Source organism: Phaethon aethereus (genome assembly GCF_964289735.1).
Source record: "Phaethon aethereus genome assembly, chromosome: 21".
NCBI classification, from domain to species: domain Eukaryota; kingdom Metazoa; phylum Chordata; class Aves; order Phaethontiformes; family Phaethontidae; genus Phaethon; species Phaethon aethereus.
The window spans coordinates 687,863-704,638 of record NC_138597.1 but is presented as its reverse complement, the minus strand read 5'-3'; positions in this window follow the sequence as shown (position 1 = coordinate 704,638).

Sequence of the window (16,776 nt, the reverse complement as noted above, 5' to 3'; positions counted from 1 at the left end):
ATAATGGTCCCCACTGTAAATTCTGCCTTTCAGAAAAGCTCCCTGAGCCCAGCAAGCATTTGGTCAGAGCAGCATCTCCCTGGACTGTCCTCAAGGACACTTTGTCTCTGGTTTGGTCAGCTAGTGGTGGCCCTTTCGTTACCTGACCTGGCTCTACAGGGAAAGGACAGGACAGAAAGGGTTAATGCTGTGCTTTCATTCTTCAGTTTTGCTGAGATGTAAGGGAGTGGTGGGGGGCTCTGCCGGTGGTGCTGGTCAGGCTTGGCACAACATGTGGTCTTGACCTGGACAGCACACTCAATAGTCATTTGACCATGAAGTGGAAGACCCCAAAGACCAGCTGCAATTGCTAATGCTTTGGTTAGTCCCAGGGGAACGTGATGTAAAGCATTGCACTATGCTCTGGTGTCATGTGAAAAAGGTGACATATCAGCCTAGAGAAGAGGCTGATTTATATTCCAGGACTGAGCTACCATCTCATGGGAGGATGATGTATCTAATCCCACTAACCTTGCTGAGACAGAGCACCTGTAACATCTATAGACCTCACGGAGCTGGAGGCAGCTCCGGATATAATTACCCAAGTTCACACCAACATGTCCGGGGTTAAATTACCGCTTTGGAGAACTACTGGAGCAACACTTTGGATTTGTGTCAGTTAAGAAGTGGGACATTGTTTTGCAGAATGAAAAAGAGCCTTATCAGGAATGTGCAAGCCTGAGTGTTTGTTCAGCTCTTTGAGCAGCTGACTGTGCGAGCGGTCAGGTTGGCCGTGGCTGGGGAAGGCTGCCCATTGTATCGCAGATGGGAGAGATGCTGCGCTGCAGCGGAGACGGGTCCCGAGACTGCTCCGTTGAGTGTAGTGGAGAGGCTGATCCAGGCAGTGTGATCCTGGCCTGAAGAAAGTGCTAGTCATATGATGCTGGCAGTTCTCCGATGGCTGAGATGGGACCACACCGTGCATGACCCACAGGTGGAAATGCCTCAGAGCTGCTGCTCTGAAGCTTGATATCCAGGAATAAATCGGTGGGGAACCATGGAGAGGCAACGTGGTGCACCTTCTTATATTGGCAGGAGAGAATGATGAGAAGGAAATTAAACAGGGCAATGCAATAGCTGAGGAGGAACTTCTGAAGCTGGAAACAAGACCCTCACAACATGTTTCCGATGCCCCTGCATTGACACAGGGCCTGGGAACCGCAGCAATGAGCTCTCACCGGGGGACAGTGTTGCCACTAAAAGGGAGGAAATGAATTTTTCCACATGCATTAAGACAAGACACGCCAGCGTGAAGATGTTCCACATGCCCAGAAATGCACAGAGAACTGCTGTGTCCCGGTGTCTCATCACAGAGGATACAGCAGAAAGCGAAATCATGAAAATGATAATGGATGGAGAACAATTTCCACATGAGAAGAGAGAAGAAAGGAGATATTTAGTTTGAGAGGGGATGAATGAGGAAGAACACAGTGAGATGGAGATAATAATGAATGGAACAGGGAAGACACATCCACCAGTCACCCTTGACAAAGCAAGAGGTGTCTGGGGAACTGAAAGGGCCCTTCTTGCAAATGGATGCAAGAAAGTGCTTTCTGGCAGAATTCAAGTGATCTGTCCATGGCTGGATATGTCCCAGGGCTGCAGGAAGCAGAGGACAAACTACCAGTTCATTTCCACCGGAGCTGCCTGCGTCTGCCTCCCATCTCCGTCCACCTTCCTGGCAGCATCAAGCAAGGCAGGATCTCTGATCTGCTCTGTTTGCTCCCCAAAAAAGGCAGCGATTCCCAGCAGCTAGTTACTGTGGTGTTTCTCTCGGGTGTTGTGCCAAGCAGTTTGAGGCTGTGGCCGCTTGTGGGCACAGAGGCTCAGCCACAGGGCTCTGCCACGTTGCTGATGAGTCAGCAAGGTATGAAATGCCTCTGGCAACAGCTCTTAGGCAGAGTGGGTCATCAAATGGTTTCCGAAATGACTGCGTGCCCAAAACACAGTAGACACAGCCATTGGGGGTCGGAGTGCTCCCACCCCAGCTGCACATCCCCATCACACCATGTCGCACTCCAAGGCAGTGCATGCAAGTTGGGGTGAGTTCAACGGCAGTTCCCTGCTTAGCACTGGCCACTCGCTGCACATGTGACTGGGCAAAGCGCTTTGGAAATTGGAAAATACTGCCTGAGAAGCTGTTGGGTACTCCAAGTTAAAGGTGGTGAGTGATGGGGGAGCTGCGTTGCATGGAGGCTCAGAGGAGGGTGTGATGTCGCCAGTGATATCCAGAGGATCCTTGTAGGATTTAGGAGCGGTGAGAAGGGAGTTACCTATCCAGAGCGAACAGGGGAGGAATGCAGTATTAAGACCATCTCCTTGCATGTCCTTCCTGTCACCTTCCCCCAGTGTCAGGAAGCAGATGCAGCTCCTGAGGTTTCGTGGTGGGATGGGGGAGTCGCTCTGTCCTTTCCCTAGGGAGAGGGGAGCTGCCAGTGCGTCTCCCTGGGGCATTGCTCTGCCAGGCACACTGGGCATTACTGGAAGCCAGTACCAGGCTCCTGGAGGAGCCAGTCCACAGCCCTGTACCCCTGAACCCACACGGTGACAGTGACAGTAGCAGTGGGTGGTGATGCTGCGGGTGGTGCCGTGGTGCAAGGCACATTGCTCCCGCAGAGCTTCATTAGGATTGTGTTGGGTTTTTTTCCTGGGGCTGCTGGTGTGACACTCCAAAAGGGCTCTGCTGCCACGGGGAGGTTCTTTGCACGGCATTTCCATCCCAATTCGTGTCCCCTGCTGGGGACCGCCTACGCCCCAGCCTCGCCATCCCCATTGGGGCCAGACAGAGCAGGTGGGGATGGAGAAGACCTGGGAGCTGCTCCTCCTTGCTACATCCCCACAGCATCCCCTAAGGTTTTCGTAGCCACGCTCCGCTAAACAACACTGCCTTGTTGTCTCACCTCACTGCCAAGCATCTTCCCTGTCCCATGGCACAGCTGGGGCGGTGGGGCTGGGCAGCTGTGCATGGTCGCAGGAGCAGGTGCCCACCAGCAGCCCATCAGTGGCGAGGAGCGAGGCTCGCAGAGAGCTTGGGGCGAGCTGCAGGGAAGCCTCACTGGCTGCTGCCTTCAAAGCTGTGTCTTCCCAGGAGGAGGCGAGTGGATCAGAGTTCAGCTTTTCTGTCAGGTCTGAAAACAGTGCTTTTAAATTAACACCTGGGACCAATCCAGAATAGCACTGGATTTTATTTTTCTTCTTTTTTTGTTTTTCTTTCTCCCTCCCAACATTTCCCACAAATCAAAAAGTCAGAAAGAAGCTGGTTTTGGGGTGAAGTGAGTGATTTTTGGGCTTCAGCATCATTTAAGGCTCAGGGGCCACAGGGAAAAGGATACACAAGGAGGGAGCTGTGGTTGAGTTTTAAAGGTTACGGACTTTGCAGATGCCTTGCCGGGGGGAGAACAGACACTCAGAAACTCATGTAGCTGGCGATGCAAGGGGACGCATTGCATTTGCTTGCCAGCCACAGCCCGCTGCACAGCACCTCCTTAACCAAGGGGATCTGCACCGGTGCGCCTGTCTGGTGGCTCCCAGAAGCTCTTCGGGATCCGCCACCAGCCTGGGGCTCGGCCACCACGTGGCTCGGAGCGTTCTTACCGGCCCCTCATACGTATTGATCAGGAGGGCAGGACTCTGCGGTCTGGTGCATGCCTGTGCTTTCCAGCCGGGAGCACCTCCAAGTCCCGATACCGACGGGGTAATTGCAATATTGTCATGACATGTAGACGATCAAAGGCTGGATGCAGGGGAAGTGGCAGCACCGGTAAAAATGACATGCAGTTTGCATTTAAAAAGCACTTAAGAAGCAATTATCCAGTGCTGGGAGCCCTGGCCAGAGAGTGCGGCTCATGTATTTTAATGCGCATTTCAAAGGGACGAAGATTGGTGCCCAGCGGGAGGCCCGGCAGCCGCGGCGCAGCTGCGCGCAGCTGGCTCGGGGCAGGCAGCGCTGCAGCGGCCTCACGCGAAGCCGGGGCTGCCTGCATGCGCGCGGGCTGCCTGCACAGGCGCGAGCTGCCTGCACGCGCGCGGGCTGCCTGCCCTCCTGCCGGGCCCCGAGCCGCGCGGCTGCACCGAGCCGCCTCTGCCCGCAGCGCCATCCCGCGGGGCGAGCGCGGGGGGGTCTGGCGGTGCCCCCGCGCGGCACCCCCCGGGGCGGCTCCCTGCTCCCGGAGAGGGACGCAGGAGCCGTTTCGGGTGGGATGCTGGGCTCTGCCCTGGCCGCAGCACCCAGCTGCCGCGGGGCCAGCTCGGCCGTGCTGGCGCGGGGGCTCGGGATTGTCCTGCTGTGCCCGCACCGGCCACCAACCGCGACCGGCCTGTCTCAGCCTCTCCTGGTTGCCGACCCCAAAGGCTGCGCATCCCTCTGCAATGAAAGCCGGTGCCTCCCGTGCACCCCTCCGATGCAGCGCACAGTCCTGCTGATGGCTTCCCCAAACCAGCCAGACCCCGCCCCAGCTCATCAGCACTGCACCTCTGGGCTGCGGGAGGGCAGTGGCCCTGCCGGCTCCCTTTCTCCTTAGCAGCGGGCATTGCTAACGGAAAAGCCTCTTTAGGGAACGAGACCACCTTGGAGAGGCAGCCTGGTCCTTGTTTTCTAATTAGAAGCAGGCTTAAGACAGACTAAACGGGTTAACCAGTGATGAATAAATTATCGCTCATAATTATCCTCTCCATTGCTGGCTGGAGCAGCAAAGAGCACAAGGGATAGTGCCCTAACCTGAGCTGGAATCCTGTCATCTTTGAGGGAGCATCCCAAAGAGACCTCCCAGCTCCTGGTCTGCCGCGGGGTGGGCAGGCACAGACACCCTGGAGCAAACCCATCAGTGGGTTGATGCTGAGCTGGACCTTCAGCATCTGTGCTGGAGGAGACGAAGGACAGTGAGAGGGCAAGCGGGTGCAGCTGGCATTGCAGCATGGATGTGGTTCGGAGCACCCCAGGTGCCTGGGCACCCTGTGCAGGGCACCCCATCCCCTCCGTGGGACCAGATGAAGCTGGTCTTTCAGTGAGTGCAGGCATGTCTGGACAGGGCTGCCAGCATCGGTCGCCCCCAGCCCATGCTGCGGCTTGACAGGCTGCTGACAGCCCCAGGCTGGTGCTTCCTGGCCATGGGGCCGGCAAGGGCAGGCTCGCAGCCCTGGCATGGCTCTGGCTCACACCCCGGGAGGTCTTCCCCCCGCGTCCACCCCAGCTTCTGTCCGTCAGGCCATCCCCAGGGGTCTTTGCCTCTCCGACCTGCCGCCAGAGCCTGCTGCCTTTGACAAGTCTCTCCAGTGGAGGTCTGACAGCCTGTTTCAGGGGGAGGGGGCATGGGAGGGCCACAGAATCTCACTGTGGTGCTTGAAACGCTCATCCACATCCTGCTTGGGCCCCTGACCCACAGCCTTGATGGGTTCATGGGGATGCTGTGAGTTGTGATCAGCACCTATGGCACAACTCGGTGGGCCCTGAGCAAACCCTCAGTGAGGCCAGCACGCCTGGTGTGCTGCTTTCTCCTCCCAACATCACCTCCTTTGCTTGCTGGGGATGCCGCGTTTCTGAAAACGCTTTGCTCTGAGCTATGGGGGTGCTGCTTTCCTTGCCTGGGCACTCAGAAAAGCTGGGGGGTGTCTCCAAAGGGCCCCAGCAGCCCCTGTCCTTGCTCCCCTCCGCCCACGGGAGTGGGGAATGCCTTTGTGGGAAGGTCACCACATTTGTGCTGGAGTGGGACAGGCTGAAGATAATCCCAGAGCTGTAGGGTTATTCATACTGATCCCAAATCACAATCCTGACTTCAGTCTCAAGCTGTTTGGTTTCTACTGCAGTAACCCCCACTGCAGTGCCTTCATGCTGACCTGGGATGACAACAGCGGGGAGATGCTGGCATCAGCTATGCTGGAGGGAAGGAGATGTGATCAGTGGATCCGTCAGGTCCATGCAGGTCATTCCTGGCCCAGTCCTTGACTTCACCCATTGATTTCTGAGCCTTTTCCTTAATGATGTGTACATCTTATCCACATTCACTAAATGATTTAGACAGGGGAAACGTTCCTGCTTAGGTTTAGGACTTATCTCCTCAAGCATGGCCATTCACGGGGTTGTCCTCTGCATGAGAAACCCTCCTGCAATTCCCCTTGTGCCAGGCTGGAGCCCAGGCTTTAGGACATCTGCTACCCCTGGATTTGGGCTGTCCTCATCTCCTCTCTTCTGCTGCATGTACTTACAAAGTCTTTGGGAGTATATAAGATGATTTTCCAACCCCATGGGTCAGCCCTGGCCCAAAGGGCAGAACAGGGGCATTTCATTTAATAAGAGAGATGGTAGCTCAGCCAGGACATCTGCCTTCCTGGGCTTTAAGGCAAGGCAAGACCTGGCGTTCAAACCTGCAGGCAAAGGAGAGAACAGGACCCAGATCTCCATGTGCTGTGCAAAGGCAGTCCTGCTCTCTTGGTCTTGTTGCCACCTTTTCGGTGCACTTACTTAGATCTTCAATTGCTTTATTTAATAGACTGGAGCAGCAGCATTTTCTTTTGGGTAGAAGAGAAAAATGGTCTGGAAATCCCCAGACTGGATCATCTTACATTAAGGACTGAGCATCCCAAACAAGCGGGGAGATATAATTTTTACTTGGCTGGTTAGAGCCTATTACGCTTCACTTTGAAGTGCCTCAGCCATGTAGGCAACATCGTTAGTGGGATTTTGGCACCACAATGCCAGCTTGCTTGGTGTAATCCACCTTCTCACCTGATGTAATGCTGACATAGACCAGAGTCTTCTGGAATTTGGGAAAAGCTACAGAGCCAAAATTTCCACTCTCTCTAAGGTTGAGGCACATCTCTCCAGTATGATCCCAACTCAAGAGCCATCTTCTGAGTTTGGTCTCTGTGCCTGACCTTTCAGGGACCTCACCAGGACAAAATGTGCCTCTCAAGCCCTGCGGGAGGCTGATCTGCTGCAAGAGGCTCTGTATTCAGGGCACATGCCTCCATGTGCAAGCACTGACCAAAGATGCCCAGCCACGCACCCTGGGAGGAACATCTCCTGCCAAGGTTTGGGGCACAGTCTGGAGAGGCAAAAGGTGGGGTTTTAACCCTCTGGGAAGAGGGAGGTGTGGTGCTTCTGTCCCATACCACTGGTGAGTCTGCTGGTCACTTGTGCTGCTGTATAACTGGAGTGTTTCTCTTTTTGCCCGGCTCTTCCAGCTGCTTGGGCGCAGATTGGTCTACGGGAGGATGCTAGAGCTCCTCTGGACTTCTCCAGCATGGTGAAGGAGCTTTCAGCAGCTTTTCTGACCACTGCTGTAAGCAATAGGTTGCAGTAAAAAGGAAGGTGTCAAGGCAGTAGCCTTATTTTTGACACTGGCTGGTTTTGAAGCATTTGATTTCTCTAGTAGTTTTCAGCTGACAGAGGCCGAAGAAGCTAATTACAGAAGTGCAGCACAGAAATCCAAGGCACGCGGGAACACCATGGAAAAAAATGGAACATATAAAAGACGTGGCTTAATCTGAGAGGACTGAAAGAAAGGGAAATCTCAGAAGAGCTAGTGACTGATCTATGGCTGGAGAACAGGCAACTGAGAGAGACAGAGGCAGTGAGAGAGGTCTGTCTGCAGAGCTAACTCCAGGCAGTGCAATTAGAATTTGCCAGGCAGCAGAAGTTACCCTGTCCAGAGTGACAACTTTGAAGGGTGAGTAGTACGTAGCCTTCATAGATACGCTTGAAAACACTTGACACCACCAGAGCGACTCGCGGCAGAGATGAGAGCAGCTCTGAAAGCAGGAACGAAGCCAGCGCAGCACCTGGATGCTGCATGTACTGTGATAAGTGGTGAAAGCCGAGCACCCTGCCTATCGGGGGAGAGGCAGCAAATGCAGGAGTCTGCAAGCACCAGCAGATGCACTGGAAGGATAAAGAAGAAGGTGACCATGCTATTAGCTCAGATGATTTCTTCAAAGGAGCAAAGGACAGTGCTGCAGCAGAAGGCAAATGGACTCCAAACCTCCAGGCCAAGGCAACTTACTTTACTTTGAATATATATATTTGAAAGCAAGCCAGAAAGTATCTCTACAAAAGGAACTGCCTCTGACAGTGGAGAAGATACTTCTCGCTGCTACATGTGGACATCACCTGAGCATGCTACTGATCAGATAAGAACTTATTTCTGCTAGCATCATCAGTCAGTCAAGTGTCCCAAGATCTAAGTGCTGTAACTGCAGGACCAAAGGAGCAGAAGGTGTTAGGGGATGTCCTCCTGTGTGGCCAGATGAGAGGAACAAGGGGCATGGAGTCTACTGCAAAGCTTTCAGTGGCTAGATTGGGATGAGAGACCCTCAGGGCATGGCACGGTCAGGACAAGTGCAACTGGCAGCAGAGCTACCTTCAAAGGGAGCCCTAGTGCCTAAATCCTCTCTTCAGGCACCTCAAGACCCTGGCCACGCTGTTACGAAGGTGAATGACTAGCTTGTTGAGAAGTATTTCTAAAGATAGCTTGCAGAGAAGATACGGTCCTAGGGGTGGTGCCTTGGTGGGCTGAGACAGTGCCTTGCAGCCAGACCAAAGCCTTGGATGGTCTCTTGCCCATGCCTGGTGCCCCATGGGACCTCATACAGCACAACAGGGCCTGTTGCGGAGGCTGCTAGCAATGGGTGAGGAGCTTTGCTGCAATGTCCTCAGGATGGGGTACTGGAGAGAACAACCCCAAGCGGAAGCTGGAGTGATTAAATCAGCTCCAGTTGGGGCTCTTTTTACTCTGCCTTATGGAGAGACAGTCTCCAAATACAGAATGGGCAAAACTATATAAATTTAAAAATTAGACACAGCTTGCTGTCAGTTGGGGCAAGAGGAAGATGACCATTGGGTGGCTGTCATGCCAATTCCTGGGCACTTGTCTCAGACCTTGTAATATCTGGGGCTTGATGAAGCTCCCTTCTGAAGCTGCTTGACTTCAATTTAGCCCAAATTCCCCAAACCAGAGGACAAATAAATGCCACACATGCTGGGTGCTAGGTAGATTTCATGATGTTTGAAAATGTGGCATGGGGAAAAGTGATGCCAGAATCTGGCAATGTGACCTCTTGCTCTTGACCTACCTGCTGATGCCACTGTCTTCCACTCTGAGCAAGACAGCAGCATAATGGTCATTTTGGTCAAGCCCTTGAAGACTACCCAGGGGCAAAGTTGAAATCAAAACCCGGCGTGGTGAGATGACACAGGAGCATCGTGGCTGGCTGAGCTGTGAAGAGGCTGTGGGTTGGCAGTCAGAGCCACCTGGTGATGCTGTATGCTGCCAGCCTTGGCTTCTCCAAAGCACAGCGCCTGCATTAAACAGCTCCTTGCTCCTCTGTGCAGCTTGGGCTTGCTTGCACTGACCTTTGGGAGCAGCAAACAGCCTCCTGCTGACTCTGAGCAAGCGAGGCTGTGGAAGAGAGATGTGGCTTCTTCTCTGCCGCCAGCGGCAGTGATGGCGTGGTCACGCGTGATGTTTCCTGCAGCGATGCCCCAGCTCCCAGCCGAAGGCTGGGTTTTGTGTACGTCTGATTCCCTGACCCGAGTCCTTCTCTCCATGTGAAACACACAGTGTGTCCTCCCTGACCCTTCGCCACCTGCCCTTGAAAGATAGATTATAATCCTGACAATTTCCAAGTGAATCTGTTAATTAGTTCCTGAGACAGTATTAATTAAATACATGCTCTTTACGAAGTTTCAGTTTGTTTGTTCATCTTCTGCTGACCATTGAACTAACGAAGGGCTTTTCATTGACCCCTCGCACCCCACAGGGAGTTAAATCTCAGTGAAATAAGGTGGAGAGGTGGATGGCTGAAGAAATTAGGCTGCAATTCTACAAGGTTACCCAAGGTAACCAAGTTATTTATAACTTTGTATAATAGCTGGGGCTGGGAGGGTAGCTCCAGTTCTTCCTAAATAGTCCTACATCGAAAATCTCACATGAAGGAACACGGCTCCTGCGCAGGAGGCAGGCTCCAAACTGCGTACACAGAGACCTATGCTGGGTAATAAATAGTCCCAGCTGGTGGCAAGGTCCCTGGTACAATGGGACTTAATCATCAGAAAGAACAAATATTAAAGCTGAAACTGCAGCTGGGGAGCCTGGGATGTGCAACCCAAACTGGAGGAGGAGATCTTGGCTTGGGACTGTCCTTTGCCATCGCTAGCCTCAGCTTTGCACTCCGGTGGCCTGTTCCCAAATTTCCTAAGGTGATAAAAGGTAAGGGCAGAGCCCAGCTCTGTGAAAGTGTAGCCCAGGCAAGTGGGACCCGGGTACCACCAGCACGGAGCCGATATGCTGGCAGCTCGTGCCTGACTGGTGCCCCTCTCTGCAAAGGGGTAACCCTGGCTGAGCTCTGAAGTGGCTGCCGGTGTTCTCATTTGTTTCACTATTGTTCCCCAATCACTTGCCCCATTTTAAATAGAGCTTTGTTTAGTTATTTTTGCAGCATCAAAATTAATTTTGGAGAGCGTCTCATTGTAAGCTTTCAAAAGGATTATGCTTGTGTCTGCCCAGCTCTATAATTAAATCTTTGAGATTTCCACTTCCAGCAGAAACAAAGCTCTTGAAATAAAGCCAGCAGTTTAGGCAGCTATCAGTGCATTTTGTTGGCAGTGCAAAGGATGCCTGAGTTGGGGCTGGAGGTCTTTTCTGCCCATCTTGTGCCTATGCTGTCAGCACTGGGGGTTTGGGGCCAAGCAGAGATCTTTTGCTCGGGATGGCAGAGGTTGGGGATGCCGGAGGGTGTTAAGACTTGCAGTAACGTGCTTCCAAGGGAAGCTGCAGGACCTGGAGGTGGCCGGTGTGGGTTGTTCTCCTTTGCTTTCCATCTCATTGCCAGTGTCCAGAGACAGGTTTGACTTTTGTTCTGGGAGCCCTGAGAAGAGACAACTGTGGAAAGGCACCCTCTGATTCCTATGTTCACCCTCCGATTTGTGTCCCATAGCACATCTAATGAGGTTTTGAGTGCCTTGGAGAGCACTTGGCTAGTTGCTACTGGAGAAGCCTGACGGTGCAGGCAGGGTAAAGACAAAGCTGGTATCAGGGAGCAAAGTGGTGGCTGGCTGTGCAGACAAAGGAGGCGGTTGTGGGTGGCAGCGGATGGGGACTGAGGTGCCACCACCATCTGGCAGACACAAAGCAGTTCATCTGTCCATGTGGCATAAGGCCCCAGAGACAGGAAAAAACAAGCGGTGCGCAAGAAAGGAAAGAGCAAGGACAGAAGGGAGTGAAGAAAAGTGTCTGGAATAAATTGGGAGGAAAGAATGGCAAGCTGGGTTCAAGAAATGCAAGGGATGCCCCAGAGCAGGATGATGCCGGGTCCCATGCAGCAGAGGGCTAGTGAACTGGGTTGCAGGCTCAGCTGTCCTGCAGGGACCCTGTGTTTTCCCGAAGTCTAAGCATTTCAAACCACCTGCTTAGGCCACAAAGCCATTCCCTCCGGCAATATCAGAGCTGCTTGTGCTCTGGAGACTGGGATTAAATACACACAGCGCTGCCTGGGCTAGTGGCAGCCTCTGTTTTATTAGCTCCATCTAATTTTTGTTTGTTTGTACCAGTCTTCCCCAAGAGAGCGCTGGGGCTGTCCCTGTATCCCTTTCTTTTCCAAATGCGTGTACACTGGATGGGGAGTCGGGACTTTAGCCGGACAGTCCACTGTCTTGCTCCACCAGTTGCTGACCCTCACAATACATGGGCAGCCTTGTGTTATTTTTGGATGTTTTCAAGCCCCTGCTCCTGGAGGCATGTGATTTTAACAACAAAGCTTTTGGCCTCTGTGACTGTGCAGAACAGAGCTATGTGCATGCCAAGGTTAGAAACTGGAAGGCAAAGGAGAGGTATTGAGAGTGATGAGGTATATTTGTGGCTCTTGTGCCATTTTAGTGCCTTGATTCATGGTTTTGTTTCCTGATGTGTCTTTGAAGTGCTTGGACTTGACTGTGTTGCATGCCTGCCTCTTCAGCCAGCAAAGCATCACTGTTTGGGCTGTCTGCAGAGAAATATAGAGGCTGTCACAGCCTTATCTGGGTGTCAGAGCTGCGAGTGTGGGCTGGAGTTCCTGCAAGCGTTCAGCTGACCATGCCAGCACTGTGACCAGGCTTGAGACCCTCTGCAGAGCACCCCAAAACCTCTGCTATGGACCCTGTGTGGCCCCAGCCCTGCTGTGGCACTACCTGCTGTGATGACATTCCCCCAATGCTCCCCACAGCAATGTCCCCCATGAGGGATGGTCCCTGAGGTCATTACAGCACTGGATGCACAGGAAGACTTTAGAAGGGGCCAGAGGTGTTCCCCAGACCTCTCTTCAGACAGGGCACAGATTCATTTTTCTCCATGCCTGGAGATGCCTTGGGATCACCAGGACTTACTGCCATACCCATTTCAAAGGGGCAGCCCATCCCTCACCGTCCTTCGGGATAAGGGCTGGGCTCTTGCTAGGCTTGCAGGCAATGCTTCCAGTCTGGGCCTGGAGGTATTGTGGTGATTTCACTTGGGCTAAATTTCTTCTGACTGCCTCTTCCCTCTTCTCAGGACCAGGTTGCACCATCAAGGCGTGAGCATATATCTCCTTTTGGGCAGCATGGAAGTGGCGGGGCTTGGAGATGCTGGTACCAAAAAAATGGTCCCTAGGAGGACCTTGCTTTTAATTTCTATACAACCCTGGTCCCTAACAGCTTCGTAGCAACCGTGCACCCACCTTAGGGAGAAGGGACTTAGTTCCACTTCAGCAAGACAGAAGATAGGCAAGGCGGCAAGCACAACCCCGTCGCTCTTGGATGAAAGGACATTAATGACGTTAATATCGAGCAATCAGAATTTCTTAGAGAATAGTGCTGCATCCCCTTCCCTCCTGCTCATCCCCTACTTGTTTAATGAAAATCAGAGACAGCCATTAAAGAGCTGCTTAGCATTTCAATACATTTAATATCCTCACTGATAAGGGAACGATGGATATTACCAAAAGGCCTTTCTTAAACTCTCCCCTTCTGCAGCCAGTGCTCCTGGCTGATGTTTTGTCTCAATTCCAATTCCAAACCATCTCCTTCAACGAGGAAAAATTATGATAAGATTATTTTTTTTAATATAAAGGATATTAATACACAGCATTTCTGATAATGACAAGGAAGAAAGGCATGCCAGGCCTCCCCAGTCTTGACCTGAGTCGGTCTCTGATAGCTCAGCTGGCCAAGGGTCTCCCACAGTTGTGCCTCAGCGTGGCTGATGCCAAGGGCTGACCCTCTCCACTGGTGTTAAAGGACGAAACCGGGCACCCGCCTGCGGTAATGGGGAGGGAAGCAGCACCCTCCGCCCGGCCGCGGTGAGGGGCTGGGCGGGATGCTCAGCCGGGGCATCTCGTGAAAGATACTGGCTCGACCGCTGCTCCGTCGGGGAAGAGGCCAGACGGTGATGGGGTGCTTAGTGAGCCCCAGGGAGCATTAGGGCAAGCAGGGAAGGCACCACTCCGCATGCCCCTCAGGGTGGGCACCATGCTGAAAAAGGGGCCTGACACTTTAGGGAAAGGAAAACCCCAGGGTGCTGGAGAGGGAAAAGACCCGGTGCAGATTGCCCCGAGGGCAGGGAGGGGGTGAGACGCGATCCCTGTGGTGCCTGGCCTTGCTGCCGAGCAATCTGTCCTAGCCCCGGTACAGCATGAGGAATTGCAGTGACACTTGATGTAGCACGGGTATTGCTCCAGATGAATTTTTACATCGATGTAGATAACTTATTGGCATGTTTATATATTAGATGCCAGTTTAAAGGGCTGTCCATGTGCATCGTTACACAGGATACACTGAAGTTCATTGGGAATTACTGCTAACAGCTTAGGCTGAGGCACCAAATGCAGGTTTTGCTGGTGGATGCCACAGCCATGTGAAAGTGCAGCGGGGAGATGTACCACCTGCACGGGTCCAGCACCCCACTCCTATCCTGCTACCCCCAGGGCTTTGCTGAGGGGGCCGGGGCAGACGGCTCAGGGCAGGGGGGGAAGGGAGTAGGAGCTCGGTTTGTTTAATCCCAGTTTTAAAAGGTCTGTGGATTCAGGGCTGTTGCCTGTGCAAGAGATGAAGGGGACATTGTGCATAGCCATCTGTGTGGGGAAAGCCCCCCAAGACCCCTGCCCTCCCACCCACAGGAGGGCATTGCTTTGCCAGGAGGATCCCGGACCTCCGTGCAGCATTGCCTGTGCTCAGGGCTGAGCTCATTCTCCTCCTCCTCCCGCAGACACCTCGTGAGTGGGACAGGGATGCACATTGGGCTTGGGAGAGGGCAGCCATGCTCCATCATCTCTCAGCACTCCTCCTCCTGGGAAAGGGATGTACAGCAGGGGACAGACGGATGGGTAGGCGTCAAGGGGTTACAGAGACCTGCAGCATGGCTCTGCTCCCTGCCCTGAGCATCCCCTTCTCTGCAGGGGCTGGAGGGGGGGTGTTCTGGGTCTGCTGGTGACCTGACGGGGAGTGGCATGGGTCCTGGAGGTGGTGCCGTCCACTTAATGACTGCCACCCGCGCTGCCTGCACCAGCGCTGAGGCGGAGGCGCCTGGCCCTGCACATGCTACAGGAGAGCAGAAGTGCCTGGGTGTTGCTTTCCTGACCCAGGCGGAGCAGGGACACCAGAGGCGGGCAGGGCTGCCCCCCCACTAGCCCAGGCACAGGTTTGCTCTTGCAGGGCTGTGACGGGCAAACCTTGGGTGCAAAGATGGGGGAAAAGGGCAACAGCCACTCAGGACTGAGCTGCTGAATTAGCAAGGAGGCTGCGGTCTCCCTGGTAAATGCACAATAACCTGAGTCGTGATAAAAGGGGTAGAGCCAGGCTTGGCTCCCCTCCTTCGCTGATCCTCCCTGTCTGAGCTGCGCTTTCCTCTATCCGCAGCATCTATAAATATCCTCCCCATCTCCGTGACAGCCAGGTGCGGGACCACGTCTGAGGGACGTGGCGATGGCAAGAGACCCGCCGAGCAGCGGAAGCAGCAGCACGCAGTGAGCTGGGGGAGGCAGCCCGTGGGCGCACACTGTGCCCCATCAAGCTCAGGCCAGGGAGAGGTGACTGGGAGCCTGGGGAGGGATGCAGGTGGGAAGAAGGGCCGGGGGAGCTGGTGTGATGCCCTCCATCTGTCTGGTTCCTGGGGCTGTTTGGAGTTCCTGGGATGCCTTGTGACCATGTCCACAGCTGCACATGGATCCTGGTATGGAAAGGCATTTCCAGACAGGAGCATCCCAGCCTCTTTCTCAAGTGTTTGCATCCCATACCGGTTCGAACACTCCCGACAGTGCCCAGCCTCCAGGCACGTGCACTAGTTATGCATACGAAGCACAGCCTGTACAAAAAAACAAGTTTCCAGTGAAACGAGGATGCCTGCCCCTACCCCCCATCCCCGTGCTCAGCGTGCATGCGCTGCGTTCCGGTACGCAGTTCACACTGAGCCAGCGCAGTCCTCCACTGAGGCTCAGCACCTGCTGCGCCCACCGCTGCACGCAGGCACCCAGTACACGTCATCCTGGCTCCCCAAAGCTGACAGTGCATCTGAGCGGCCCCCCATTCCCTGGGAGGGATTTGGGGCACGCTGTTGTGGAGTCACTGTGTCTGTCACCCTGCAAAGTGACTTCACACTCTGTAACAGTGCCCAACCACCGCAGCTTCTCAAGGATCCTGGGTCACAGCACAGCCAAAAGCTGTGGGGAGGTGCAAAATCTGGTAGCCCTGGGCACCTCTGCAAGACCTGTAGGACCCGCATTCCTGGGACATGTGGGGGTGGGATGGCACCAGGGGACTGGAGAGCCCACGTGGGTGCCTGGGTTGGGTTGGAGGTTTGCAAGGTTAACCCCCTGCATTAGAGCATCACACTGGGAGCGGGCATCACTTAGTACTGCAAGTCCAAAGCTGGCTTCTACTTCCCCAGGGCTTCATTTCCAGAGCTTGGGACTGAGACGGTGGTGGTGTGGATGGTGTCCCTTTGGCATGCCTGGCTCTGCTTGGGCAGTGGGTGACAAAGCGGTGAGGGATCCAGCACCGAGCTGTAACAAGCCCTTTCAGCACAAGGAGTTTGCTGGGGTGGAGTAGCAATGCAATAGCTGGTGGAAAATCAGCCGCCCCACCAGCTGCAGGGGTGCCACCACCATGGCGTCGGCACTGCTCTGGGGCTTCCTGGTGGCTTGGTCCTATTCAGGAAACAGTCAGCCCTGACCCCTTTGCTCCAAGGCCCATTGCGAAGACCACTTCTTAGCTGCACCCGGCCCAGCCTCTGCCAACTGCCTGGGGAACTGCTGGAGTCCTCCTTGAGCCACGGCTGCTTCCCTGCCTGAGCCGCTCTGCAAGCCCATCCTGTGATGCCGCTGATGACAGGATCACTCCAGCACTGTCGCCGGACTGACGGCTTCCCAGGCAGGCAGAGCAAAAAAGCTGGAGGGACCCGATGCCCTGGGCTGTTCCCAGGTCCTGGTGATGAGTGGTGCAGACATGTCCCTGCAGGCACAACCCTCATCCGCTCTGAATGGGGAATTGTTGCCCCCACACGCGGCGAGATGGACCGGGAACCCCTCTCGCCCCGTCACACAGGCAGCTGCTGGCAGTGCTGTGGGGTGCCCCAGCATGAGGCTCAGCATCCCCAGGATGGTGATCCCACACTGGGATCCAGGGTGGGAGGGAGGGTGTGCGGCACTCCCGCCCCAAGCCCACTGAACAAGTCTGGGGTGAGCTTTTTCCAAGGGGTGGCCTGACAGTCAACAGAGGTGTCCGTCCTGCCTCACGTGCCT